The sequence below is a fragment of the Physeter macrocephalus genome, chromosome 12 (genome assembly GCF_002837175.3).
Source record: "Physeter macrocephalus isolate SW-GA chromosome 12, ASM283717v5, whole genome shotgun sequence".
NCBI classification, from domain to species: Eukaryota; Metazoa; Chordata; class Mammalia; order Artiodactyla; family Physeteridae; genus Physeter; species Physeter macrocephalus.
In genome coordinates, this window is record NC_041225.1 from 58,623,562 (window position 1) to 58,650,429 (window position 26,868).

The 26,868-nt window shown below is 36.8% G+C and overlaps 1 long non-coding RNA gene across 2 annotated transcripts in view; it reads right to left on the bottom strand.

The window, feature by feature from the left end:
* LOC102975512 (uncharacterized) overlaps positions 1-26,868 on the bottom strand; it is a 490,990-nt gene that overhangs the window by 349,929 nt on the left and 114,193 nt on the right. For both annotated transcript variants that reach the window (XR_008618890.1, XR_002891078.2), the window contains exon 2: positions 12,866-12,993. This is a non-coding gene — a long non-coding RNA (uncharacterized lncRNA). The remainder of the gene's footprint in view (positions 1-12,865; positions 12,994-26,868) is intronic.

The window sequence follows — 26,868 nt, forward strand, 5'->3', positions numbered from 1 at the left end:
ACAGCGGTGAGAGGCCCGCGTACCGCAAAAAAAAAAAAAAAAAAAAAAAAAAAAAAAAAAAAATAATCCTTCTTCTTGCTGGGGAAGAGGAGAACAAAATAGAAGTTAAGAAGTATTGTCTTTTTTCCTCTCTCAAGATACCTGGAGGTCATATTGCAAGTCTTCAAAAGAACCTGAGGTTAAAAACATACACATAGGGCTAAGACTAAGAAATACCCAAATAGTCCATTGAAAAATTAAATAACCATGTATAAGATACTTAGTTAACATCTATCCATAAGATAACTAAGAGACCAAGCAGTCTGGCAAGTAGGAATATTGTGGCGTTAACATTCAAGGGTCTAAATTCCATACTAGGGTTCTATTATTCTTTCCACACACACTTCTTAAGTCCCAGTACGTGCCAGGCCCTGTGCTAAAAAAAAATGGAGAGCTACATCTGAGAACAAGATAAGCCCCCTGATTCTAAGGAATGTACATCTGAGTTGATAGTGTTGGGGGTAAGTATAGGCAGGAGCAATCTGTCTGGCCACTTCACATCATTCCTCTAGCGCCATTCAAGTAGGATCTTGAATTTCTATATGCACCATATTCCACGGGAAGTAAATTATTCTCACACTAAACTGATACTTCACTCATATCCTAAAGCTTCTGAATCCTTTTACTAAACTGGCATATTCTTCCTCCGGCACTTTTTTTTTACCCCAATGATGAGAACACAGAACATTCCCCACAGCTCCCAGAATTCTTTGTGATGTTCTACTCCCTCTTAATTCTCTCCCACTGGGATGTTTCATTTGGCTGAAGGAGAATGGCACCTTATTAAAGGCTCACAAGAAGATTACACAGTAGGCAGAGGCACTGAGAAGAATATGCTGAGTCTGTATAAAATGATTGGTCCTCATTGGAAGCCTGCCAGATTACCACATTATGCCAAAAGTAAACACCTTGTGGTCAAGAACATCAGCCTTAGGAAACAGAACACCAAGGGCGCGTTCTCTGAAACTGCCGCAAAGCAGATCTATTCCGTACGTGCCTGGCTGGCACTAAACCACGTTAAACCTTGCTAAGAAACTCAGTTGCCACAACAGAGTTTCATGTAGTAGCTCTGAGAACAGATTTAGGAATATGTCACTTCAGATATTGCTTGTCTTTGCAAGAAGCCTTTTCAGGCTACACACAAAAAAGTTCCCTATAGACATATTACATGTGATTTTGTACTCCGTTTACAATGGCCTTTTTCAGGAAATGCGCTGCTTACATGACTCATTTTTTTTAAACTAGCATAGCAATCGCTTTTAGAAAACTCAGCTATTAAAATACCTGAGTTTAAAAGCAGAAAACCCACTTCCTATCACGTTTCTTTCATTAGAGTGAATCAGATATATCACTGGTGTTGAAGTAGAATTGTTGAACACATTCGTTTTGGAAGAAAAACACTCCAGGAAACACAGTAAAAGGCTTCCAAGCCCTTGCTATGGAAAAAAAAACAATTCTTACTAATGTCTCATTTCTCCTCCTCCAAGTAAGTAAGCCTGTGATATCCACTGTCTGATGAAATGATAAACTATGGAGACAGACAGACTTTGCTTTTCTGCTCCTTTACTAGGTTTGTGGCCTTAAGAGAATCACAATCTTTCTGAGGCTCAGTTTTTTTTTTTTCCAAAACGAACTCATTAAGGATATAAAGTGTTGCTATATTTACAGTGCCTGGCATAGAGCTGGTACCCAGGAGAGAATGTGGTAGTAACAGGGTAATAACTGCAACAGCAGCAGCTGTCCCCCAAGAGAACTTGCAACCCAGGCCACTGCTCTGGTGCTCTTACATGTTGTATTCCCTGGTTCTGGGAGTCCACAGGTTTGGGAGATTTCCTATTAACTTTCCCTCCTAAATGTACCTTGGACGACTGAAGCTTTCGTGCACACACAGTGACTCAGGGTCAAGCACAATACCAGCTGAATCCAGTTTGTCAGGCTGTAATCCCAATGACTCCAAGCATGCCTACATGGAATTTATTAATTCAGAGGTTTTTCTCCCCTTATGATAGAGGGTAAAGGTAAGAGATCCCTGTCCATCCCAAAAAGGCCTCTTTGGGGGATGAACCTGGCCAGCAAATTTTATGTACATCAACCCTTACTTAAAGTATATTATTTTTAATTATTACTTATTTATTTCTTAATAAAGGGAGAGTTGTTTTGAACATTAGCTCATCTGATATGGGTATTCTCTAACAATATTAAATGCTAAAGAATAAAAATCTGTCCTGTCCAACATACAAAATGTATGATATACAGGTTAATGTCAAGATATGTGACACGTCTAGACTAAGTACTCAGTGTTTGCCAGATTGTTTTACTTGTCAACTACATTACTGTACAGTAAAATATATTGTCACAAAGCTTTTCTTTGAAAGGGCATTTCTTCTGTTGGTTACCTGCTTTTACTGGAAGACTAATTAGCCACGACAATTAGCAGAGGCGCAAGTTCTAAAAGAAATAGGATTAACTGAAATGAAACCATGCTATAGGCAAGTCATCGTAAAAAAAAAAAAAAAAATGAAGCACGAGATATTACACAGGCAAAATGCTGTACTTCCTCAGGCTCATGGCCACCAAATACTTCCTTTTTGACACTTCTCATAATGATAAATATTTCATGGGCTGTTTTTTTTTTTTCAGAAAGCTTGTATTTAATGGCATTTTAATACAGAAGACAATCCAAATTTATAAATTGTATATATTTCAAAGAAAACACTCAGACAAAATAAAATAACTCAGAGTCAAAAAAATCGCAGTATGTAAAATTGAAAATTTACAACAAGAATATCAATACGGAACCCAGTTTTTGGATCATTTGGGTATTACTATACCACCTTTAAAGCAAATCAGAATTCTTCACTGATAGTTCGAAAATATAAACTATCAGTATATAGCAGAAGCATTGCCACATACTGGTTTCCATAATCTTGTCTATGCAGAAATGCTCCACTAGATACATAAAGTACTTGCTGGAAGAAGTAACCGTTTGTCATTTGGTGGCACCTTGGACCTCTGCCGTTCTTTAAAGGGCTTTCATTGTTTAATTATTATATGGTGTGGGCACTCACTGGGACCAACAGTTTCCTCAGATTATGGATTTTTTTTTTCTGATCAACGAACACATTGGGTTTTTAAAGGGAACAAGCAGCAAAGATGAGGTTTCGCTTGCTGCGAGCATCATGATCGCCACCGTGAAAGTAAGTTTATTCTTTTTAGTCAAGAATTGGAATGAGTTCATTATGATCTTGGGATAGAAGGTCACATCTCATAGTTGGGATTAAGCCAGAGACAGACATTAGTGTTCGAGGTAGGGCTATTTTACCAATTTTTGACAACTCACCTTGGTATTTTATGCTCATAATAATTGTTTTCCTTTTAGTTAAAGAAATCCATTATTCTGGGCTTGGTGGGGTTTTTATAAAAGCCACATAAAAGTAAGAAATTTAGTTTTGCTATTTGCCCCTGAAGCAGGACAGATGTTTAAGAGATTACAGTTAACATCAATATGTGCAAATCTTATTTCTCCTGAAGGGAAAAAAATTGCTAATGATGTTCTTGCAGCTACAAACGTCTCGTCACCTGAGGAGGCCATTTTAAGAAGAATTACTTGTTATTCAAAGCGAATACAGAATTAATGCAGAACAGCCTAAACTGCTTCTTGGGCATATTATTCTAATGATGGGGAAATCTGAGGAAATTTACCGAGAAGCATTCTTTCCAGGGATTCCAATGATCAGTTTTACTGAGTCATTAATGCCCTAATTGTTCAATAGACACAGTCGCTATCCCCCATCCCCATTTCTATTGGGAATAATCTGTCACCAATTCGGTAGTTTCATTATTTTAATATGTCTTAAAAATAGGAACATTTCTAGAAACCACTACATTTCAGAGAGACTTGTGCCCATTTCCACCAGATAGAGTTTTCAAGAAAGAAAAAAAAAAAAGAATTTAGGGAATAGGCATAAATTCAAGAACACCAGTGCCTTGCTTTCATTATCTGCATGTTTGAAAAATCTTAATAATACCCTGAAAGACTTAGAGAGTGCTTTGGTTTTTGTTTGGATGGTTAGCTGAGATAGCCTGAGTCCATGAAGTGAAGAAGACTGTCAAATCATGGTTCTGGTCAGCAAGAGACAAGAAGTGTGTCATTAACTGCATGGGTGACCTGCACCAACATTTAATCCCTCAGGACCTCAGTGTCTGCCATGACAAAGTGACACGGTTGAACTAAATGATTCCTAATGTCAGTCTTTGAATTTATAGCTGGTAAATATTAGGAGAACTCTTCAGAAATTTCTGAACATGAAACTAATTTTTCCATGAATATTTTTAAAGACAATTAAGGTAAAAAGATAGCCATGTATTTGAATGTATACTGAAGACAAGTTCAGAAAGATACAAAGCAAACAGTCCATGGTAAGTAGGAAGCAGTAGTGCCTGTGTCTAGGGAAGGGAGAGGTACTTTGCCTCTTTTTACTCTTCTGAAACGTAAGAATGTTTACACCATGAACAGGCAAATTTTGAGATTAAAATAACTTACACTAAATAAAATACACAGGAAAACTGCAGTGCAAATATTAAATTTAATGCTTTTTTCAACAATTACTATTTTTGAATTTCAAATATACAATTATTATTCCATGGCTGTAGTGATACTGTATCTTTTTTTTGTTTGTTTTTTTTTTTTTTACAAAAGATTTAGGTTTAAGGTTGTCTTAATCCTAATGGTCTCTCCCTTTGTCTTCTTATCCAGTTTCCACTGCCAAGTCCTGCTCGCATATCACCTTCTCCTCCTTTGGCTTTTCGTAAGCAACTCCACTCCAGCACTTGCATAGTAATATTATCATGTTCATATGTCTCTCTCTCTCCCTAGGCCCAAAGACAGACCATGCCTTACTCTTCTGTACTTCCTCCCAAATTCTTATCATAGTGCCTGGCATGGGGAGGTGGCTCTGTTTATTTTATCCCTGGAACACAATGTGATGGAATTGACACCTTATAATCTTTGAGAGATTTTTATACCATCGAAAATACAAAGACAAAGAAAAAGAAAATCTTACCGCATACTGTAAACATATGCACATATGGAAAGCAAGAATTTGAGCTAAAAGTCAGAGGAAGTATGTTAACCGAGTAAGACCTAGTTCTTCGGGGCTGGTTTGCTTGGGCTTACTCCGTAGACCAAAATTCAGTGTCCAAGGAATTCTAACATCTAAATATTTTTAAAAAATTTTTCTAATCCAATGTTTTCAACTAATGGGCATGAAATTTAACAAAAGATGGTGAAAAGTTCTGGTGGGTGAAAATAATAAGAATCAGAATTGTGAACTGTGTTTCTCTGTACACCACTGCTAAGGAGGAAGCTGAGACCCAAGACTGAATCAAAGAGACAACTGACTTGTAATAGACAGTAATTTGTAATTATCCAGGAATTGGAAACATGGAATTCAAGTTTTTATCACTCACTCTCTGTGCCAGTTTGAACAAGTCACTTCAGTTCTACGAGTTTAATTTCCTTATCTATAAAAAGATGTTTATCATCTCTGCCTATAGGGTTATTGAAATAATTAGATGCCTTAGTATATAGAAAAATAACTCAAACTATTTATTGTATATGATGTAGAACACCATTTTTTACCATAGGGTTTTTTTCAATAATTCCTCTTTCCTGGCCTCCATGGATTGGAAGTGCCATGGTGGCGTATGAATATGACAATGCATGGGAAGCACAAGACCCACTTTCCATGTTCCTACCCTTTATAATTGGGTAGCTTAAGACAATGCCTTAACCTCTCTCTGCTTCAGTTTCCCACTGGAAAAAAAACCAACAATATTATGTTCTTGTCTAGAGATATTTAAAATAATAAAATAGGAACATGGTTGTGAAATGCTTTGCAAAGAGTTTTCAACTATGACAAGCCTATTTGGTCTTGAAAAGTGACTGACAGAAAGATAAAGTGACTGACAGAAAGATAAAGTGACTTATGCTAGGATGTTCAGCTTATTATTACATGTTGGAAACAACTAAGCTAGAAACTAGTTTCAAGTTCCTTCTACTCCACTACCTATTTAAGTAAATCATGTACACAAAATATTGATCAGAAAAATATATAATACTATGCAAATGAAATCTTTTTTCTAACAAAAAGGAAGAAAAAAATTTATATGCATAAATAGGTTAAAATAATATTTGTACATAGAGGCCTGCTGTTCAATTACATTTTTTTAACATCTTTATTGGAGTATAATTGCTTTACAATGGTGTGTTAGTTTCTGCTGTATAACAGAGTGAATCAGCTATACGTGTACATATATCCCCGTATCTCCTCCCTCTTGCGTCTCCCTCCCACCCTCCTTATGCCACCCCTCTAGCGGGACACAAAGCACCTAGCTGACCTCCCTGCGCTATGTGGCTGCTTCCTACTAGCTATCAATTTTACATTTGGTAGTGTATATATGTCCATGCCATTCTCTCACTTGATCCCAGCATACCCTTCCCCCTCCCCATGTCCTCAAGTCCATTCTCTACGTCTGTGTCTTTATTCCTGTCCTGCCCCTAGGTTCTTCAGAACCATTATTATTTTTTTTTTTTTTTTTGGAGTCCATATATATTTGTTAGCATACAGTATTTGTTTTTCTCTTTCTGACTGACTTCATTCAGTATGATGGTCTCTAGGTCCATCCACCTCACTACAGATAACTTAATTTCGTTTCTTTTTATAGCTGAGTAATATTCCATTGTATATATGTGCCACATCTTCTTTATCCATTCATCGGTTGATGGATACTTAGGTTGCTTCCATGTCCTGGCTATTGTAAATTGAGCTGCAATTTGAATTATGGTTTTCTCAGGGTATATGCCAAGTAGTGGGATTGCTGGGTCATATGGTAGTTCTGTTTTTAGTTTTTTAAGGAACCTGCATACTGTTCTCCATAGTGCTGTATCACTTTACATTCCCACCAACAGTGCAAGAAGGTTTTTTCTCCATACCCTCTCCAGCATTTATTGTTTGTAGATTTTTTGATGATGGCCATTCTGACTGGTGTGGGGTGATACCTCATTGTAGTTTTGATTTGCATTTCTCTAATGATTAGTGATGCTGAGCATCCTTTCATGTGTTTGTTGGCAATCTGCATATCTCCTTTGAGAAATGTCTATTTAGGTCTTCTGCCCATTTTTGGATTGGGTTGTTTTTTTGATATTGAGCTGCATAAGCTACTTGTATATTTTGGAGATTAATCCTTTGCCAGTTGCTTCATTTGTAAATATTTTCTCCCATTCTGAGGGTTGTCTTTTTTCTCCCATCCGAGGGTTGTCTTTTCACCTTGTTTATGGTTTCCTTTGCAGTGCAATAGCTTTTAAGTTTCATTAGGTCCCATTTGTTTATTTTTATTTCCATTTCTCTAGGAGGTGGGTCGAAAAGGATCTTGCTGTGATATATGTCATAGAGTGTTCTGCCGATGTTTTCCTCAAAGAGTTTTATAGTGTCTGGGCTTACATTTAGGTCTTTAATCCATTTTGAGTTTATTTTTGTGTATGGTGTTAGGGAGTGTTCTAATTTCATTCTTTTACATGTAGCTGTCCAGTTTTCCCAGCACCACTTATTGAAGAGGCTGTCTTTTCTCCATTGTATACTCTTGCCTCCTTTAAAAAGATGAGGTGACCATATATGCGTGGGTTTATCTCTGGGCGTTCTATCATGTTCCATTGATCTATATTTCTGTTTTTGTGCCAGTACCATACTGTCTTGATTACTGTAGCTTTGTAGTACAGTCTGAAGTCCAGGAGCCTAATTCCTCCAGCTCTGTTTTTCTTTCTCAAGATTCCTTTGGCTATTCAGGGTGTTTTGTGTCTCCATACAAATTGTGAAATTTTTTGTTCTAGTACTGTGAAAAATGCCAGTGGTAGTTTGATAGGGATTGCACTGAATCTGTAGATTGCTTTGGGTACTCCAGTCATTTTCACAATGTTGATTGTTCCAATCCAAGAACATGGTATATCTCTCCATCTCTTTGTATCCTCTTTCTTTCATCAGTGTTTTATAGTTTTCTGCATACAGATCTTTAGTCTCCTTAGGTAGGTTCATTCCTAGGTATTTTATTCTTGTTGCAGTGGTAAATGGGAGTGTTTCATTGACTTCTCTTTCAGATTTTTCATCTTTAGTGTATAGGAATGCAAGAAATTTATGTGCATTAATTTTGTATCCTGCTACTTTACCACATTCATTGATTAGCTCTAGTAGTTTTCTGGTAGCATCTTAGGATTCTCTATGCATAGTATCATGTGATCTGCAAACAGTGACATCTTTATTTCTTCTTTTCCAATTTGGATTCCTTTTATTTCTTTTTCTTCTGATTACTGTGGCTAAAACTTCCAAAACTATGTTGAACAATAGTGGTGAGAGTGGGCAACCTTGTCTTGTTCCTGATCTTAGAGGAAATGGTTTCAGTTTTTTCACCATTGAGAACGATGTTGGCTGTGGGTTTGTCATATAGGCCTTTATTATGTTGAGGTAAGTTCCCTCTATGCCTACTTTTTGGAGGGTTTGAATTTTGTCGAAAGCTTTTTCTGCATCTCTTGAGATGATCATACAGTTTTTCTCCTTAAATTTATTAATATGGTTTACCACATTGATTGATTTGCATATACTGAAGAATCCTTGCATCCCTGGGATAAATCCCACTTGATCATGGTGTATGATCCTTTTAATGTGTTATTGGATTCTGTTTGCTAGTATTTTGTTGAGGAATTTTGCATCTATGTTCAGTGATATTGGCCTGTAGTTTTCTTTCTTTGTGACATCTTTGTCTGGTTTTGGTATCAGGGTGACGGTGGCCTTGTAGAATGAGTTTGGGAGTGTTCTGGGGGGATTATTTTAAGCTAGAAGTAACTGGGAGATTTCCAATGCTGTCCAATATTTCATTTAAGAGGCTACTCAGCAAGAAAATTAAAATCAACAGAATTGAGGGCAAAGATTACAGCAAAGTAAAATCATTTCAGATTTGCACCTAAGTTGAGGCTAGTTACCAGAACTCAAAAATCAAGCTTTATTTTCTAAATTTGACCTTTAGAAATGAATCAAGTGTTCTGAGACAAGTGCTCAAGGTCTCATGAGCCTGGGTTAGTGTCCAGCAAAGACTGACTTCTAGCCTGCATCCTACATTCATGTCTTATGCATTAAATGGTGACTCAGGGATCCACCAATTCATATCAATGGTTTAATTTAACACGTCTGACCCACTGGTTGGAAACTGGCTGTAGACCTCAAAGCCCTACCTGTTCATTTTCATTTTCCTAACCAGTTTCCAACATCATGCTTTCTCTCCTTCAAATCCATCCCAAATGCTTGAAAGCAAGGAGGGGGACCCAACCATGGGACGCCTCTGCCAGGTAACCTAACTCCCAGGTAACAATCCTTTCTATCTTCATCTTCTGCATCTGCCTCCCCTACTCTCAGGGGACAAAAGATTTGAGAAAAGGAAAACCTTTCTGATAAAAATGTTCAGAACCCTTCTCTGAAAAGCCAGTCTAAGAACCATATTTGCACTTTCAAAGGGTATTCTTTTGAAAACATTCTGAAACACTGTATCAGGTCCATAGGTTCCAGAAATGACCCTGATAAGAAAAATCTTCTTTCCTGCTCCTACTCAATTAGCACAAAGTTTAGCACTAATAAGTCTCCAGGCCAGGCTCACTTAGGATAGGCTCCCACTAGGCCAGAGGTGCATCAAGGCAGCTGAGCTCAGTCAAAAACTGGTTAAGTATTAAAGGTTTATCTTAGACGTGGGTGCCATGAACTCTTTTTCCTGTCTTCACTGTACTCTTGTCCTTATGAGTCTCACAGTAAGGTCTTTATGACGTAGAAATCAAATTCATGGTTGGTCAAGGGTCAAGATCCCCTGGGTTCTGGCTTTATCAAGAACTTGGAACCAACCCCAAGATTAGTTCTGCTCCAGAGTATGGAGCCCTCTTTCCATGCCTTTCTTGGCTTTTGAATCACCAGTATTCAATTTGGTGTATACCACTGTGCTGATCTTTTTGGACCACAGCCACCTACAACTCTTGTTATAGGAGAAATATTAACAACAAATCTTCATTAAGTACTGTTGTCTGGTCTAGATTTAAAAGGAAAATATTCTTTTCCATACATTTTCTTTTCAATACCTCTCACATTATACAGGTAGTCATAAACTCTACCTATATGTGGTCCCAAGTCTTTGTTTCAGGAGAAATGTTGTAACCTTAACCATGACCCAACACACACACACACACACACACACACACACACACACACACACACACAGCTCACCATCACCATGACCATCACTACCACTGGGTCAAGTATACAACAACTTGGGAAATGAAATACCAAATTCTGTTACTCACAAGACAGCTAAGAAACAGACTGGAAAGAAACTCATTTAGCAGAATAAACCACAATGAACAAAACATCATAAAATGTTTGAATAGGATTTTAACACCGTAAAATGAACAATTATACTTAATTTTGTTTTGCCTACTTTCATTTGTTCTGTCTTAAAAAGTCTATGGTGTTTTTAAGAGTCAGGGAAAAAAGCTACAAGTATTATACTGTCCCACATACACCCCCAATCGAATAGAACCAAACTTCTTGCTGGCACTCTTCTGTCTTTCCCATCATTTCCCCACCCCAAACAGTCATATTCTCAAGGGACTTCTCAGGAAGCCTGTAATAGTCTTAAAAAATAATGACATGCATCTATGTGAAGGAAATCATGCCTACCCAAAGACAGGTTGTTTTGATGCCCTGAAAAAAGCATGCATTTTGTAGTGAAGGTAGACCTGGGGTTAGCTCCTGGCTCCAGCTGTGAAAATTTAGGCTTATTACCTCTCTAGACCTCAGTTACTGTATCAGCAAGATATGGAAATTTGATCCCATCTGAGTGTTATACTGACTATAAGTAATATATATGGAAGAGCTAGCACATAACAGTTTGATAAATGCTCTGCATATGAATTCATATGCTTAATCAAATTGAGCAGTTCCTGGACATTTTAATTATATAATACTTAGTATCATTCAAATATATTATATAAGTGCTTTGGTTAAGTAGGTCTCCTAAGATGGCTAAATGAAACATCAACAACTCTGCCCCTTTTCCGGTTAATTTTCAATTATTTACTCTTTTGATTTTGGTTAGCAACTCATAGTTATATGCCTTCTAAAATCACCTGAGGAAACAAGATTTGTTTGTACATAGTTCAAAACATAATCAAGATTCTGATAATCTGCTATGCTGGCAACCCCGAGAGAACATAAGAAAGGTGATGAATAAGGCATCTTTTCCCTGTTTGATCACATTTTCAGCAAAACAGCAAAATTCAGTACTGCGTAGCAGCTTACAATATTTAACAGTTTATATTTGTAATAGAGACAGGAAACTATTTCCAAAACCTCTATTTTTTCTTTGTTGAAACAAAGTCTGCAATTCTAACTAGCTACATGTAAATAACATTTAGGCAAACAACAGTCTAGAAGATATAAAATAATAAGTGATTGAGATCATTGTTGCAGTGGGGGGGCGGGTACAAGAAAAATACTTTTCAAATGTTATAATGGTCCTCTCCTCGAATACCGCATTCCATTGATAAACCTCTTAAAGGCCAGTTATAAAAATACTAGACAGATACAAGCCTGGTTAAAATAAAAGCCTTCAAGGGATGGACATTATCTGCTTTTACCACCTGAATAATAATTGCAGTAGAATTGCTGACCTAGAAATTAGAGTGAACTTTGATGACCCTCCAAGCTAGCCACTCACTCCATACAGAAATTTCTCCTGTCACATACCCAAACCACTCCAAGAGGGCACCATATTAACCTCCTTCCAGGCAACCCATCCCATCCTGCTACAGTTCTGAAGCTCAGGTCACGCTCAGGAAAACGAGTCCCTGAAAATTATAACTAGAGAGCTACTTTACTTCACAGGCAGGGTCTTGAGATGGTCCTGCCTGAAGACATACAGGAAAAAAGCAGACTTCCGGAGCTCTAATGATTCCCAGTTAGGTGCCTATTGGTAAGGCCTAACATCAAAATTCTACCATAAAGAGACAGTGGTTCCTCTGAAGATTCTCATTCTCAGCAGACAAGGATGCCAAGGGTTAAGGAAGGCGAGAACTTCCATCAGATCTAAGGGTTCTAAAGGGTGGTTTAGCCCAGGGTTTATGCCTGATCCTCAAAGGAAAAGAGAGATCCCTGCCCCCTTTCTTTTATCCTGCTTAGTCTAATTGATATCCAATTACACAGTTGACACCTGAAGTTTGTGAAGCCCAATGCTAAACCAACAGCAAGTGTGAGACCTGAAGCAAGGCAGGCCTCCCCTGCACCACTTTACCCTTCGTGGAGGGAAGACCTATTCAGGTGACTTCTCTTTCACCAGCAGAGGACAAACTGGGGAAACTTGTGCAATGGAACTGGCTTTATTGCCTGCTGGCTTAATAATTAAGAAGACTGGATGTTAACTAGATGTATTGTGGTGATCCTTTTGCAGCATACACAAACATCGAATCATTACATTGTACACCTGAAAATAATATAATGTTTCATGTCAATCACACCTCAAAAAATGGCTTTACCTTAAACTTCTCACATGAATTTTCTAATGGAAATTTACCTCCAACATCTGAACCAGCAAGAAAATGAGGCTTTACCAACCAGTTACAGCACCCATGTCTTATTCACCTTTGTACCATCAATGTCCAGAGCAGTATCTAGCACACAGCAGGTACTTGGAAAACATTAGCTGACCTAAGTGAAGGATTAAAATGTGTTCAGGGACTAACCTTCAAAAGCATTTCTTCACGTTGGGCATTATCAGAATCACAGGATTTTCTGCACAGTTTTTCCACATCTGCAGTAAGGTTTCCATACCCAGTGATTTGCAGAAGGCAAGTCTGAAGAGATTCCCAACCTAAGGTGTTCAAAAATAGAAGAAACACACATGAGGGAAAACAAAACTTACTCTTTGGCATTAGTTCACTTGATGTACATGCTATAGAACTTCTCATACTTATATAGTATTTTGGAAATTGTTCAAACAGGATTTAATAGAAGCACAATTTCTTACTGAAGCTCTGCTGGATAACTGTGGAACTGGGCTAAAATTTACCTCTCAATCTGGCTTTTTCTTAAGCCAAGTTGCAACAATATGGCTTTAAAAACCAGGGAGCTCTTTATGAAGGTGACTCAAAAGTAAGATGTAGAAAATATAGGGAATAATAGGTTCTTAGAGATCATTTAGCCTCCTCCCTAAGTGGGTTTATCAGAAACACCTCAGAAGGGTATGTGTGTGAGAGAGAGACGGAAAGAAATAGTCCTCAGAAGCACAGGAGTAAGAAAATTTTCTAAACAAAACAAAAAAGAAGATTGGAGACTTTATTAACCAGTGTATATCCAACATACATATAAGGATATATAGCTACATCATTGATCAGGTGAGGGAAAAGAGTTGGTGAAAATGAAGAGAGGAATTCCTAATGGCAACCTTATTGCTTTGACTTGAAGAAACATTGTGTGAAGGAGCTCTACATAATTCTTTAAGTAGATTTTGTGGTTTCCCGCTGTTGGTTTCATATGGATGGTTTCAGAGGAGTAAGTTTCACACAGGTGGATTCCAGCTTGTCTGAGGCAAAAACTCTGCCCCTCAGATCCTACTGACCTAAATACGGTCCATTTGCAAAACCTGGCACATAGTAGCTGCTCAACAATTGTAGAAACGTCTGGCTGAATGAAATAACATTTCTCTTCTCTAGACCTACATTGGGAAGCTTTTTCTCAGTACTTCTCAGTTGTTCTCCTAAACTTTTATTTCTTGTGTTTTCACCATAGTAACTTGTTTTCACTTTAGTGTTCTTCTGCACATCTGAAGGCTCTTGTCCTTCAGATTGTGTCATCATGAATCATGATAAAGAATATACACTTTAGAAAGAAGGAATCCATCTCCTTTTTCTTTTTATAACCCATTAGTTTGGATAAGGCTCTTCTCTTAAAAGATAATAAAGTTTGCAGAGAGGAAACTGGCAAAAGCCTCTTTCCTCATTCCAACCATGCAGTTCCTGAGGTTTTCACATTCTTTCATGATTCTACCTGCCATGGCTGATTGTTCTAATAGTAAGTGCTGAATTCCACCTGGGCCAATCAGAACATATCCCCTTAGAGTTTGAATTCTAAAAGTAGAGACAGTTTTTGTTTAATGCAAAACCTACAAGATGTGGACATAAATGTTCCATATGACCAAGTTTCCAGCCACAAGGATGACCTGGTCTGAAAGAATAAAGCCCAACACACAAAGAGGCAGATTATGGAAATGCTAAGAAAGAGACTCCTGAAGGCATTCAAATCATTAGCTGCCATCCTGTCTATGGTCCAGGTAAAACCCTGACATCCCTGTGGTTGGTTTATTTCATTCATTCAATAAATATTCAGTAAGCACCTACTATATGCCAAGCGCTTTGCTAGGCATTGGAGATGCAATAGTGATCAAGACAGATAATGGTCTCTGCCCTGGCAGGTCTGGTGAACCATTAAATCCACATGCCCCCCACAATGATCATACATTTTTACTTATATTAGTATGAAGAACATCCAAAAGAGTGCTAACTTCAGCTATATTATGAATTAAACTTCTATGGATTTGTCTGTGAAGTTAAGTATAACAATTTTTATGCAAAATCTATTTTCCAAACAACTAGGTAACCAACATATTTTGGATCTTGATTTATGCCTGAGTTGCTTAAAATTTCCCTGAAAACTAGAAAATCCTCTTATGACTTACTTAACACCTGAGAAATCAAGCTTTCATTAACTCTTAAAAAACATTCTGAATTTAAGTACAATATGATGCAACACAGTTTTGCTTCAAGCAATATTATTTTATTTCCTTACACCAACTATTCAGGAAACTGATATAGAATTTTACCTCTTTTTCCTCAACCTAGGTTCTTTTAAATAAAACATAAAACTCCATGACTGTAGGTAGTGTTAGACCACATCTCCAAGGCCTTCCTAGTTCTAACATTTGAAAATGATAATAATAATGACATCTATTTTTAATGTACCATAATGTTAGGTAAAGAAAACTAGTTCATCTTCTACAATGTGATTCTTTCCAAACTCAGATATGAGGAGGTAACCCGCCAGCTTAGGGTCTAGCAAGAGGAATGCAGATAATGTGAAAAAAAAACATCCTTTCGTCAGGACACTGTTCTGGGATGCCCTACGACCTGCCTCTACCCTTCATGCCCACGCTTCACAAAGCATGGCTGGGAAGAGTTCACAGGGGAGGTCGCCATGCTGAGCGCACCCTGGGACATGCAGCCCCTCACAGCCACCAAGCAGGTGTCCTTCCAGCATTTCAATTTTGTGGTCAGGGTCTACTAGCCTCCTCCCCTGCCCCAACCGAGCTCTGCCCCAACCATACACACAAAATAAATAAATTAATTAATTAATTAAATAGGGCTTCTCACCAGCTGAGATCCATCACACATGGATCCTAAGGAATGAAGGATAACCAAACGCTTTCCCACATTCTTTACATTCATTGCATTTCTCTCCTGTGTAATTTCTCTGGGCATAATATGGTTAGAATTCCTTCCGGTGGCTTTTCCACATTGATTATATTCATGGGTTTTCTCTCCAGGTTGAGTTGATGCCTGTTAATTAAGGAGTCAGTGATAACTAAAGGTTTTCTTGCCTTCTTTGCAAAACAGGGATTCTCCCCCACAGAAGGTCTGCACCTTTTCCTGCCAGTAGACGGTTTGCCCCAAATTTAATCTGCTTTACAGTGGTCTCTTTGGTTTTAAGTTGAGACTTCTGGTCTGCACAGGTGTCTTAGAGAATTCTTCTCCCCTCTGTCCTCAGCTCTTCCTGCTCTGCCTGGGTGAGCAGTTTGAGTTTATGGAGATACCCCACTGAGACCAGGTCCCGAAAGTTCTCCAGCATCATGTCTGAACGGGATTTTCTGAGCATGGTTCAGCAGTGCCCCCTCCTCATGGAGAAGTCCACAGCCACTTCCTCGAAGGTCACCGAGTCCTTTGATCAGGTTTTCAGCAGCCCTGGAGCCATCCCTTCCTCCTCCAAGTTCCCCTCCTAGAGACGAGCGGAGTCTTGAGCAGGCACAGTGGTGAAAAGCTGAAAAAGTCTCCTTTGAAATCTGGCACAGTGGTGAAAAGTTGAAAAAGTCTCCTTTGAAATCTGAAAAGAAACAAGGACGGCAGCTGTCACCACTTTACATAATGATGGTACCGGAGGTCCCAGGCGGGGCAGAAAAGCAGGAGCAGCAACTTGATACCAAGGCAGATAATGAGGAAAAGCGTGGTGGCTTCACAAGGATGAATGCAGCATTCCGGCAATTCACACTTCGGTCTGGGGGCTTGTAAGAAGTGGAAGGCCCCCAGGGCAGGCCTACGAGTGCCTGAGGCAGTGGGGGCAGCCTAGTCCTAAAAGGTAATAACCTTTTGTCTTTCCTACTTGAGACTCCTGAGGACAAGAACTGTGCTTAATTAATCTTGAATTACCATTTGCTGGGCTGCACCCCGCAGGCTTGCAAGTTGTCCAGCTTCCAGACTGAAGAAAGAGCTTGGAGACAGCGACAGAGACACCACTGGCTTGTTGGACGAGTGATCTTACACAAAGGACCCTGGAGCAACAGCCTGCTGCGTGAAGTAGACAACAGGCAAGACATGGCGGCCGTTTTCCCTACTCGGGGGAGGAGGCTACTATTTATAGGGGGGAATTGACGTCAGGTGTGCTCATTAGTTACCAGGGACTAATTAAGCCCTATAATTAAGAGGATAGGATAGTCATGTGAGTGAAGCAGGGACTGGTCGAGCAGGGGATTTAGAGAGCAAGAAAACATCCATCGTGAATAGCCTAACCATACACCAATGTCTAATCCAATGTCAGGTACATTGGCACCCCCTAAACAGGAGGAAAAAACCCGGAGAATTCCTGGTGATTCCAAGAATAATAATAATATCTGACTGACTTATGCTATTATTGATGAAAGCAGGAGATAAAGTAAGACTCAACCAATCAAGACATAAGGTAGGCTTGGAGTGTGACAAGCTATCTCCACAGTCCCAGCTGGAAATAGAGCCATTACTCTGTCTGACCTAGACTATAACTATGAAACCTAGAAGGAACCTCCATAATCCTCAAAGAGGTAGCATCTTATAGAGATTAAAAATATATACTGTGTAGTCAGTTCAACTCCAAATCCTAGCACTGCCATGGAATATCGCCATAACCTTGGGGATATCATTTAACTTCTCCAAGCCTCAGTTTCCTCACCTATACAATGGCAGTAATATTGGTGAAGACTAATGCAATAATATACGTAGAGTGTTTAACATATTGACTAACAGTTGGCAAGTGTTTAATAAATATTAACTATCATCATTATCATCAAAGTCATCAATATTAACATCATCATCATCCTCCTCACCCAGGACAGTCTCTCATTTTACAAATGAATAAATTAAGTTTTAGAGCAGCTTTTCTTAGCATTGGTACTAATAAATTACAATCATTTAGAACATGCAACATAAGTAATTTATTTTTTAATGGTATTAGATTGATGTCTGACCATCTTTATGTACGTTCATACACATTTTCATATGATTCAATCTAATACTTGTTTTAAGATGATTTACTTTCAAAATATAAATTAGGGTGATTAAGGATTAAATCTATACTAATATTATCCTTTCATTCTTATATTTTGTATGCTTGTGGTTCTCTACCCAGTGGCCCAGGCAGTGGTATTGGTAAAGCTCCCCAGGGGATTCGAAGGTGGAGATTTCTTACACTTCCCTATGTTTAAGAGAATCACTGCTTTCTGCTTTCTCACCTGGGAGAGAAATGAAGACAGTCAAACAGCCGTCCAGGAAACATCACTGGTTTAACACAGTGGTTCTCAACCTTGGTACTGATTAGAATTCCCTAGGGAGGACTTAAACTCTAGACCCCAACAGAGACCATGTAAATTATATCGATAATAAGGCATTAAGTTTGTCAACGATCTCACTTCTAAAACAAAAAAAAAGCATTATTCACAATAGCCAAGATATGAAACAATTTTTTTTCTTTTTGACACAGACAGTAAGGTGAGGTACTACTATTTTGACTTTACTAGTAAGTTTAAATCATGATTTCTATACATCCAGAAAGGTATTTTAACATATCTTTGAACATGCTGTGGACAGATGGATGGAGCATGTTCAAAATAGTTGCAAGGGAGCCCTTATGCAACTACTTAGGAGAAATCATTTTTTTCTCCTATGTACAAGTAGGGGTTCATTATTAAAGGGCTATATAACATAAGGACCTATCTCTTAAGTATCAGATGACAATGACCTCTGCAAGGAGGCAGAGGAAATATAAACCTATTATATTGATATGATTGTTTATGTGCATATTGTCCTTTAAAATTCTGTTTTATCCATAATCCATTTTAGCATCTAGTTAAACTAAATGATCACTCCTGAGTCCTGGATAAATCTCATGTATTTCACTATTACACAGTAGTTTCAAAATTTGGTGTGCTTGTTTGTTTTTTTCTTGTTTGTTTGCTTGCTTACATTGGGCTTCATTAAGAAAAATGTGCATATGAAATAATTTTTAAAGTTTTCCAGAGGTCAACTTTATCATAATGTTTACACTTCTTGAGAGCTAACCAAGCCTTCATGAACTCTTCACATGAGAGCTGACTTCTGATACTGACAAGAGTGTAAATCACCATGAAGATAAGGCTCTTATGACAGGCAGTTTTCTGTTTTCTTGCTGTCAGACAACACTTTTCTCCATTTTTTTTTTTATACTACTAAATTTCTCCTAATGTAATATCAGGGGAAGAAGAAGAGTTGGGGGAGGGAAAAGGCAGTAGATTCTGGCCTAGACAGCATTTTTAGACAGCAGCAATTAATTTTTATAGTTCTCATCCCACACTCTGATTTAGTTAGAATATTGCTCTTAGACTTGTTATTGATCCAACAGGCATTCAATTTTAACTTTGGAATGAAGAAAACAGACATAACTTATTTTTCTGTTAGCCTAAGTGATACTTAGTAATTGTTTGAGTGAGACACATTTATTTTCAAGAGTCTCTGTGATATTAATCATTTGACCCAAAGTTCTTAGGCACTAGGAGGTAATCTGTAACTTTTTTTTGGCAGGGAAAGGAATGTGACCACAGTAGTTCTCCCCATTTCTGAGTAGGGCAAGTATGCATACTCTATTTTATTTACTCATTTTAAAAGGTAACCTGTTTTATTACCTTTCCTTGGCTTGAGAGTTAGGAATCGATAGGCATGTGATTGGGAAAACATTAGTGATATAGGGACTGGAACTGAAATGACTGCAATCAGGCAATCCAAAAATAATCAAACTAATGTCTTGGTTCTTTCATTCAAATGCAACCTTGACTCACTGCTTTATGATTAAAATGTTCCTTTGAAACTAAATTAATTTTTCTCCTCTTCACAAGATGATCAGTGATTAGGATTTTATTTGTAGTCTGCCAAAATTACCCGTTTACATACCACTGACCACCCTCTGCAACAGTGACACTTTTATTGCTGAAGCTCAATGTCCTGTTAAGAAATGAGTGAAATATTATGTGTATATAAATCGGTAAATAAACAAGTGACTTGATGGAATAATCTAAAACAAACAGTTTTTTAAAAGATGAAGCAGAAAGATTAAAGCCTCCCTTCTGACTCCTGTTTACTGAAACCAACTCCCACCCACCAAACAGTAGAGTTCATAAAAACCTTTCACATTTGCCTTTTTTTCCCCAAATTTGTCCAAGTTAGTTTCTACTTCACTGTTCTACTACTTCTTACCCTAAGATTTCCTAGCACCTCAGTTCCCCTGCAGCCCCCCACCCCTATACACACTCTTACATATCACCCCCTTTTTGACTCCATACCTCAGGCCTAATTTTCCACCCAGCCGTTCATCAACTATCCAGTTGAGACTCTTGCTGGACTCTTACAGGACACAAGTTCCATCTGTTCTGGGGACCTGAGTGTTGCCACAAATAAGAGTGTTTTCCCCACTCCAGGGGAAACACAGGCTGAATCTTCCCACCCCACTCACTCAACTTAGGGGGTGTTGACAGTTGATTATTTGAGTTTATAAAAGGCATAATTGCAGAAATCAGGATGACACAAGAGAGAAGAAATATGAGCTTAGGAAAGGAATAAATAAATTATTAACACATATATTTAGGGCTGATAAACCCATCATGGCAGGTCTAAGTTTGACTGCAAACAAAAAGGACATGAAGATGCAGAGGCTCATGGATGTTTTACTGTTTTTTTTTTTTTAACATTTTCTGAATCTGTATTACATTTGGAAAAAGAGAAATTATCTTATTAATATATCTGATTTCTTATTCAATACCTTCCAGATCCTCCCCAAGCAAAATTATCTAAGGACTCTGAAAGTTCTACTTCTCTTTGTTCAATCTTATTTACATTATTTTATATCATATTATTTATACTGATTATTGAATAAGCACAAAAGAATACTTATAACATATGCAGAATACATATGAATGCTCAGGCTGCTACCTGCCCCTAGCTTAAAACATAAAGCATGGCCAGTCATTTTGATGTGCCTGTGTGCTTTCATGTGATCTCCTGCCTGGTGTGTGGCTCACAGCCTTGCTCCCAAGAATTTTGTGTTTATTAATCCCATACTTCTCTTCGTAGCTTTATCACATATGTTTTTAGCAAAACAATGTAGTATTTACTTTGCATTATTTGAACCTTATCCAAATGGCATAATTCTTCTGAAAAGTGCCTATTTACTTTAAAATGATGATTCATACAGGTTGACTAATGCAGCTGAAATTCATTAATTATCAGTTCTGCATTTGGTTCTACCACAGAATACACCGTCAGTTCAGGTGGACATTTGAGTTGCTTAAAATTTTTGCAATTACAAACATTACAGATACAAACATTCTTGGTTCACATGTGCAAGAGTTTCTCTTAGGCATGTGCCTAGAAGTGAAAGTTCTGGGTCGTGTGGTTAGCACAAGTCTTTAAATTTACAAGATAATATTGAGTGGTTTTTCAAAGAGGTTTAATCAACATATTCAGTCTGTCAGTTACTGAAAAATATGTGTTAAAATATGTGATAGTGAACTTGACAAATTCTACTTGTAGTTTTGTCGTGTGTGTGTGTGTGCTTGTGTCTTTATTAAATTCATAGAAGTTTTGAACTCTTACAACTTGCTAGTGACTTCAGACTTCATTAAGTAGTAATTTTTTATGTCTCTCGTAGTGCATTATTTGAACTTTGTGTCTTAAAGTTTACTTGCTGTGCTATTAAGATAGCTTCTTTATCATTCTGTTTGTTGGTATTAACCTCCTGTATCAGGTTTTCAACCTTTTACTTCCAACATTTCATGCCCTTATGTGTATCTTGAAAACAGCCTGTATCTGGATTTTTTTATGTAATCTGAAATATTTGCTTCTTAACTGGAAATTTTAATTAATGTACAATTACTGTCATTTCCTCCTTTCCAATCCTATTCCTTTATTTTTTAATTATTTTAATATGCTATTTATTTCTGTCTTCCCTCCTTTTTTTCTCTTGCTCAGTTTTGCCAAATGCTTTTCTTCTCTTTAATTCAATTCTTTGTTGACTATATTTATTGTCTTTGTTCATTGATTTTTTTTTGCTGTCATCTCCATTATTTCCTTCCTCCTACTTTCTTTAGATTAATGTTGTTATGCTTTTGTTAATATCTTAAGTTATATACTTAGTCCACTAATTTTCAACTTTTATTTTTCTCTAATATAAGCATTTAAGGTTAAAGTTTTGCTCAAAACATTACTTTTATTGTCTTCCACAAGTTTTATAAAGTATTATTTATTTTCTTTCATTCCTTAGTATTTATCTCTAATATCCATTATGATTTTCCTTGTTTTATGAGTAATTTAGAAATTTCTTTTGATTTCCAAATATTAAGAAAATTTTTATTTATCCTTCTGTGTTTAAGCTCTGACTTAATTACATTGTGGTCTGAGGTTTTGGCCAGAACAATAACTTTGAAATTTGATGGAAATTTGCTTCATTGCCCAGTACATAATCAATTTTTATAAATGCCCCATTTATAAAAGCTTGAAAAGAATGTATATTCTTTAATGTTGGATACAGAATTCTGTATATGTCCATTAAATCAAGTTTGCACCTGTCTATTCTAATCTTATAAAAAGTTCACTTATTTTTTTTGTCTATTTTCCTATCAATAATGGGCAACGGTATGAAATTTCTCACTGTGATGGTGCTGGGTTTGAGTTCACATATATTTTCAGGCTGTTTTATCAGTTGTACATTTATTTAGAATTGTTGTATTTTCCTAGTGAAAGCAAACTTTTCTCATTGTGTTGTGACCTTCTGTATACGTTAGGCTTTTTTGCCTTAAAATTCTTTTTTTTTTTTCTGGTATTAATATAGCCACACCAGATTTCTTTCATTAGTAATTGCCTGATAAAACTTTCTCCACCCTTTCACTTTCAACCTTTATGTGTCCTTACGCTTTAGATGTGTTTTTTATAAATAACATTTATCTGAATGATTTATTTCTTTGCAATCTCTGTCATTCAACTGGTGAGTTAATTTCACTTACATTTATTATAATTATTGACCTACTTGAACTTCTTCCTACTGTATTTTCTATTTTTTATTAGTCTCACTTGTTGCCATCCTTTTTTCCTGTTATCTTGCTTTTTTATTGAGTTTTTAGTTTCTTTTTTTCTTTAATGCACTTTTTTCTCAGATACTCTTTCTATCCTTTTAGTGATTACCCTTAACATTTTTAATTGCTTGCTTAACAAAGTCTAACATTAAACTACAACTGAACAATAAAAGGGCTTTAAAACACATTAGTATCAATCATCTCCTTTCCCAATTAATATACCATTAGACACTATTGTCATTATTCTATTCAGACAATGTTTGTTTGAATTGTTCAACCATTTTTTTCTTCTATTTCTGTGATCATTTTTGCTTTTTCTTGAAAATAGTCTTTAGATTTTGGAGGTTTTATGAGAACAAATTTTCTAACAGTAGGCATCCTCTTTTTTTTAATCTGCAAATGTCTTTTTTAGAATATATATTTTATATCATTTTTCATTGTAAAAATATTTACATCATTTTTAGTTTCTTTCAGCAGAAGTAGTATTTAGGGTAGCTGGTCCTTAATCCCTGACAGAAATAGAAAAACGCGTCAGAAGAGCCTAGCGGTAGGACGGGAATAAAACACAGACCTACTAGAGCATGGACTTGAGGATATGGGGAGGGGGAAGGGTAAGTTGTGACAAAGTGAGAGAGTGGCAAGGACATATATACACTACCAAACGTAGGGTGGATAGCTAGTGGGAAGCAGCCGCATGGCACAGGGAGATCAGCTAGGTGGTTTGTGACCACCTAGAGGGGTGGGATAGGGAGGGTGGGAGGGAGGGAGATGCAAGAGGGAAGAGATATGGGAACATATGTATATGTATAACTGATTCACTTTGTTGTAAAGCAGAAACTAACACACCATTGTAAAGCAATTATACTCCAATAAAGATGTTAAAAAAATTTTTTTAAAGAAAAAAAAGAAAAACGAGTCATAGAAATCTTTAAATATTCATAAAACAGGACCTAAAAAAATAAATTGGAAAACAGACTTCTTTTATATAGTAATAATTGCCATCTTTCATGTAAAAAGATGATCCACCATTAGTAGAATTCGTGTTTTGAATTAGGATGATTTGTACAGCTCTAGCCCCATTACATACCCTGTTTCAGAGATGGCTGCTGGCACACATTCCTGAGTTGGCAGAGGAAAATTATACCCATGGCCTTGAAACAGAGCCCAGGTAATTGGCCCCATATGATCACTGAAACCATGGCCTTGGCTTCCTCAGCAGCACATACTGACCAACTGTGCCAACCCAGTTGATCACTCTGATGAGTTATTCACACTGAAGGAAAAAGGCTCATTTTTAATTTTAACTTCAACTATAGTAATAATGCATATGCAGAAATATAGCTGATAAATGTAGATAGAGAGGGACTAAATCATAAAAATACCATTTCTATCATCAGTGTAATAACTGACCCAGACAAATATCATCATTAGATGCCAAAACCATTGGGTGAAAAGTTTGGGAGTAACAAGATATTCACACAACCTTCCAAATCATTCTACAGATTACATATTAAATACAAGATTACTAACCACGAGGAAATATTTTTAAAGTTCAGGATGTAGGACATTCTACAAGACAATAGGTTTATGCTCTTCAAAAAAAAAAAAAGACAATGTCATTAAAAACAAACAAGAAAAAGGCAAGCAGAGTGTTCTGGATTAAGAGACTGAAGTGACATAACAACCAAATGTAATGTAAGAACTCTGATTGGATCTTGACTTTTTAAAAGTAGCTTTAAAAGATATTTTCCCAGTTGAACATGGATAGCACACTATGTATATATTGAATGTCAAGTTTAGGTGTGAGATTGGCATTGTAGTTATGTAGGAGAATGTTCTTATTCTTAGGATTTACAAGCAGAAGTAGTTAAGGGTGAAGTGTAGTGATGGTTACAAATTAGAAAAAGAGAGAGAGATAGAGATGGATAGGTAGATAGATAGATAGATGATTAATTGATGAATGGATAGATGGATGGATGGGGTGGGAGGGCAGGGGGAAGCAAATGCAGTAAATGTTTACAACTAAATAAAGGATATATGTGTCCATTTTCTTTAGTCTTAAAATTTTTCAAAATAAAATGTTGGGGGAAATAATGTAGAAGATGACCCATTCTCTTCCTTTACTTCACTATATAAGAAATATAATCCTGAAATGTAGCCTAAAAGATTTAGGTGGAATACATTGCATAGTGAAGGCTGATAAACACTGAAACAAATGTTTGAACAAGTTGTGGCATCTCCTTGTGGGAGATCTTAAAACTTTAGTGTGTGATTGTCTGGCATGACGATGTTATTGTAATCACTCAAGCTAAATGTCTAGCTGAAGATAGCTGAAAGCTAACACCTAAATATCCTCCCCAGCTTAGGAATTTCTGATCATTAATTTACTTCAAGGACAAAGAAGATGTGGTACATATATACATTGGAATATTACTCAGCCATAGAAAAGGAATGAAATTGGGTCATTTGTAGAGACGTGGATGGATCTAGAGACTGTCATACAGAGTGAAGTAAGTCAGAAAGAGAAAAACAAATATTGTATATTAACGCATATATGTGGAACCTAGAAAAATGGTACAGATGAACCTGTTTGCAGGGCAGAAATAGAGACACAGATGTAGAGAACAAACGTTTGGACACGAAGCGGGGAAAGTGGTGGTGGGGGTGTGGTGGTGTGATGAATTGGGAGTTTGGGATTGACATGTATACACTAATATGTATAAAATAGATAACTAAAAAGAACCTGCTGTATATAAAATAAAATAAAATTCAAAAATTCAAAAAAAATTAATTCAAGGACACTTATTATCTTATAATTAGCTGAGAATTCAAAACAATAATACAGCAAATTAATGTATTATTGAGGGTCTGTGAAACTATATGCAGGTTTCAAAATGTGGTTTAGTACACTGATACAATAGACTCCCAATAATTAAATTGTGTTAATATCAAATATCTCTCAGAGTAGTTCAAGTTAGAAGCCAATTGTAGTACCAATGGATTAGGGAAATAATATTTTCCCAAAACCAAAAATCAATTTCTGGCCAGTCTGGATTGTTGAATAATTTCATGCTAAAGACATTGTTAGCTAAGAAAGTGTGTTTTAGTATATACTTTATGCCTTCTTGGAAGAATTTGAGAATTTTAAGGTTGATTACAAAATTAATTTTTACCCAATATATAGGCAATATGTTAGGGACCATAAAAGCTATCAGGGCAAATAGAGATTTTACAAACATACAATATTGTGAAAGATATTGAGCTCCATAAGATGCTTTTATATTTTGGAGATTAATCCTCTGTCCATTATTTCATTTGCAAATATTTTCTCCCATTCTGAGGGTTGTCTTTTTGTCTTGTTTATGGTTTCCTTTGCTGTGAAAAAGCTTTCAAGTTTAATTAGGTCCCATTTGTTTTTATTTTCATTACTCTAGAAGGTGGGTCAAAAAAGATCTTTCTGTGGTTTAGGTCAAAGAGTGTTTTTTCTATGTTTTCCTCTAAGAGTTTTATAGTGTCTGGTCTTACATTTAGGTCATTAATCCATTTTGAGTTTATTTTTGTGCATGGTGTTAGGGAATGTTCTAATTTCATTCTTTTACATGTAGCTGTCCAGTTTTCCCAGCACGACTTATTGAAGAGGCTTTCTTTTCTCCATTTTATGTTTTTGCCTCCTTCATTGTAAATTAGGTGGCCATATGTGCATGGGTTTATCTCTGGGCTTTCTATCCTGTACAATTGATCTGTATTTCTGTTTTTGTGCTGGTACAATACTGTCTTGATTACTGTAGCTTTGTACTACAGTTTGAAGTCCGGGAGCCTGATTCCTCCAGCTCCGTTTTTCTTTCTCAAGATTGCTTTGGCAATTTGGGGTCTTTTGTGTTTCCATATGAATTGTAAAATGTTTTGTTCTAATTCTGTGAAGAATGCCACTGGTAATTTGATAGGGATTGCATTGAATCTGTAGATTGCTTTGGGTAGTATAGTCATTTTCGCAATGTTGATTCTTCCAATCCAAGAACATGGTATATTTCTCCATCTGTTTATGTCATCTTTGATTTATTTCATCAGTGTTTT